The sequence below is a fragment of the Eriocheir sinensis genome, unplaced genomic scaffold (genome assembly GCF_024679095.1).
Source record: "Eriocheir sinensis breed Jianghai 21 unplaced genomic scaffold, ASM2467909v1 Scaffold379, whole genome shotgun sequence".
Taxonomy (NCBI): Eukaryota; Metazoa; Arthropoda; class Malacostraca; order Decapoda; family Varunidae; genus Eriocheir; species Eriocheir sinensis.
The window spans coordinates 60,500-64,783 of record NW_026111697.1 but is presented as its reverse complement, the minus strand read 5'-3'; positions in this window follow the sequence as shown (position 1 = coordinate 64,783).

Sequence of the window (4,284 nt, the reverse complement as noted above, 5' to 3'; positions counted from 1 at the left end):
GTCGCTGGTACGTGGTAAAGCCACAAATTTGGCCTGTCGCTGGTACGTGGTAAAGCCACAAATTTGGCCTGTCGCTGGTGCGTGGTAAGGCCACAAATTTGGCCCGTCGCTGGTACGTGGTAAAGCCACAAATTTGGCCCGTTGGTGGTGTGGTAAAGCCACAAATTTGGCCCGTCGCTGGTACGTGGTAAAGCCACAAATTTGGCCCGTCGCTGGTACGTGGTAAAGCCACAAATTTGGCCCGTCGCTGGTACGTGGTAAAGCCACAAATTTGGCCCGTCGCTGGTGCGTGGTAAAGCCACAAATTTGGCCCGTCGCTGTCACCGGAATAATAAGTATGCTAAGTTAGTGTTCAGCTTTATACAAACACTAGTAGGCTTCCAAAACACACTTATAAGCTTTAGTAAGTGCATTGAGTCAGTTTCAGTCATCAGCACACACTTCCAGGGTAGAAAATCATGATTTTTATATACAGATTGTCCATCTTCTTGTTGTTCTCTTCAAGTTGTTTTCCTGGCCTACCCAAGCATTGTAGACATGACATTGTATAATAACATTTGTTAGCCCTGATGAACCCTACAACATGGCATTATAGTTTTTTTTCTTTTTTTTCCGTCTTGGCCTGTGGCGCCGGTAGGCCTTCATAGCAGGGCCTGATGGTCGGCCCAGCCCGTTGTGGTGCAGTCAAGTGTTTATAGCGCCATCTTTACTATTCAGCATTTTCCATTTTAGACCCCTAGTTGCATAATGTAAATTGTTGGGTTGTGTTGGAGGGTCATGCGACGGCAATCTAGCACAGTTTTGTGCTATTAACACTTGTTAATAAAAAAAATGATTTATTTGATTTAAATCAATTTTTTATTCAAATTTTTTTTTATTCAAATGACTTTTTTTCTTAAATTATTTTTTTGTTGATTATTGTTGTACTTTTGTGAGTACATTTTTTTGTGATAAACTTTGGCAGTGCCAAGTGAAGGCATGGCTCAGTGTGTCACCTTGGCCAGGGTGAGTTGTCACGGGGAAGTCACAAGTGGACGACCCCGACAGATGACTCAGCCCAGGCAAGTTAAGGCAGCCAGCACAGAGCAACAGAGGAGGGACTGCAATCACCATGGGGTCAAATTTGTATCCTAATAATGAGACAGTAGACTCAGTCGTGTTCCTGTGCCTTCAAAAAGCAATTATGTTCATTAAAATTCATTATTACATTTATTGTAGTTATCAACAACAAGACATATTTTTTCCAGGCAAGTTGGTGGTCAGGGCCACACACCCACACCCTCCTGGTGCCTCTGCTGCTGTGCCGGTGAGTACTCCACCCGGTCTTGTTCTGTACCTTTGTTGTGCTCGTGTGTGAGGAAGTTTGCAAGACACCCGAAACTGACCTCTGTTTTGGCCACTCTTTACTTTCATCTGTTGTGGGAGCGGTGAGTAGCGGGCTTTTTTTTCTACACTTTTTGTTGCCCTTGAGCCGTCTTCTTGTAAAAAAAAAAAAAAAAAAATGCATGAGTGACACAAGGTTATGCTCATGCTTAACAAGGATCTAAAATGTAGGCCAAGACGTGGGTTTGCTTAACAAGGAGCTAAAATGTAGGCCAAGACATGGGTTTGCTTAACAAGGAGCTAAATGTAAGCCAAGACATGGGTTTGCTTAACAAGGAGCTAAATGTAAGCCAAGACATGGGTTTGCTTAACAAGGAGCTAAATGTAGGCCAAGACGTGGGTTTGCTTAACAAGGAGCTAAATGTAAGCCAAGACATGGGTTTGCTTAACAAAAAGGCTAAATGTAAGCCAAGACATGGGTTTGCTTAACAAGGAGCTAAATGTAAGCCAAGACATGGGTTTGCTTAACAAGGAGCTAAATGTAAGCCAAGACATGGGTTTGCTTAACAAGGAGCTAAATGTAAGCCAAGACATGGGTTTGCTTAACAAAAAGGCTAAATGTAAGCCAAGACATGGGTTTGCTTAACAAAAAGGCTAAATGTAAGCCAAGACATGGGTTTGCTTAACAAAAAGGCTAAATGTAAGCCAAGACATGGGTTTGCTTAACAAAAAGGCTAAATGTAAGCCAAGACATGGGTTTGCTTAACAAAAAGGCTAAATGTAAGCCAAGACATGGGTTTGCTTAACAAAAAGGCTAAATGTAGGCCAAGACATGGGTTTGCTTAACAAGGAGCTAAATGTAAGCCAAGACATGGGTTTGCTTAACAAGGCACTAAATGTAGGCCAAGACATGGGTTTGCTTAACAAAAAGGCTAAATGTAAGCCAAGACATGGGTTTGCTTAACAAGGAGCTAAATGTAAGCCAAGACGTGGGTTTGCTTAACAAAAAGGCTAAATGTAGGCCAAGACATGGGTTTGCTTAACAAGGAGCTAAATGTAAGCCAAGACATGGGTTTGCTTAACAAGGAGCTAAATGTAAGCCAAGACATGGGTTTGCTTAACAAGGAGCTAAATGTAAGCCAAGACGTGGGTTTGCTTAACAAGGAGCTAAATGTAAGCCAAGACATGGGTTTGCTTAACAAGGAGCTAAATGTAGGCCAAGACGTGGGTTTGCTTAACAAGGAGCTAAATGTAGGCCAAGACATGGGTTTGCTTAACAAGGAGCTAAATGTAGGCCAAGACGTGGGTTTGCTTAACAAGGAGCTAAATGTAAGCCAAGACATGGGTTTGCTTAACAAGGAGCTAAATGTAAGCCAAGACATGGGTTTGCTTAACAAGGAGCTAAATGTAGGCCAAGACGTGGGTTTGCTTAACAAGGAGCTAAATGTAAGCCAAGACATGGGTTTGCTTAACAAGGAGCTAAATGTAGGCCAAGACATGGGTTTGCTTAACAAGGAGCTAAATGTAGGCCAAGACATGGGTTTGCTTAACAAGGAGCTAAATGTAAGCCAAGACATGGGTTTGCTTAACAAGGAGCTAAATGTAGGCCAAGACATGGGTTTGCTTAACAAAAAGGATAAATGTAGGCCAAGACATGGGTTTGCTTAACAAAAAGGATAAATGTAGGCCAAGACATGGGTTTGCTTAACAAGGAACTAAATGTAGGCCAAGACATGGGTTTGCTTAACAAAAAGGCTAAATGTAGGCCAAGACATGGGTTTGCTTAACAAAAAGGCTAAATGTAGGCCAAGACATGGGTTTGCTTAACAAAAAGGCTAAATGTAGGCCAAGACATGGGTTTGCTTAACAAAAAGGCTAAATGTAGGCCAAGACATGGGTTTGCTTAACAAAAAGGATAAATGTAGGCCAAGACATGGGTTTGCTTAACAAAAAGGATAAATGTAGGCCAAGACATGGGTTTATTAGTAGGGAAAAGAAACTGTTCACTTGTTTCCTTTCAGCCTGTCTTCTGGTCACTCGTCTCTTTCTTGTACAGGAGCAGTGGTGAGCAGGCTTTTTTATTTATTTATTTCCACCCTTGAGCTGCCTCCTTCACTGTAAAAAAAGAAACGCGCAAGACGGGATGAGTGGTGGAATCTCTATGCTAAAGTTGTGCTCCAGAAAATACTACAGTTCCCTCCCAAGTTTCGCGCTTGCTTTGTTCCGAGGGTTTAGCGCTAAACTCGAGGATTGCAAAACTCTGTGTCTTGAAAACACTGGAAAAGCACTTATTTGTTCTTACCTGTGAAGCTGACCTGTTTTTCCGCCTTTCCTCCCTTTTTATCTCAAAAAATGTACCTTGGAAAAAGAAAGAAAATGGGAAGAGAGAACGAGTCGTTTTGAAGCCGCAGTTGAAGACGGCTGCCTTATGATTGGCTGACAGTTCTGAAAACACGCTTGTGATTTGCTGTGAGTCCGATGACGTCATCGCTGGCACTCACCCAATCAGCAGTATCAGCGCCTTAAGGTGGTGTCACACTGGCCGTTTTCCTCCAACCATTATGGTTACAGGCAACGCCCATACACCCAACCAGGAGCGAATTGTTGGTTGTCCGTAACCTGGTGTCACACTGGGCCTTTTTCTCCCACCGCGTTGGAGGCAGCTAGGGCAACCGTTAACTCCAACTTTTCCAGGCGTGCGTCACACACGGCCAAGGTCGGTTGCCCATATCCACATCCACAACATAAACAAAGCACTTTCCCTGTATCGACAAGGCGTCGTCTGCTAGAGTAAGGGCTGTCACGGCTTGTGCTGCCATTTCCCAAGTTGTGGACTTGTTGCTACAGTTAAATGGCAGGAAGAAGCGGTTGTGGATTGGGCGTGCCTGTGGTTCCTCCTTGCCAGAATTTCTCATTGTCACCACTGCACGTGAGCGGCAAACCCACCCATCTAGACTCCGA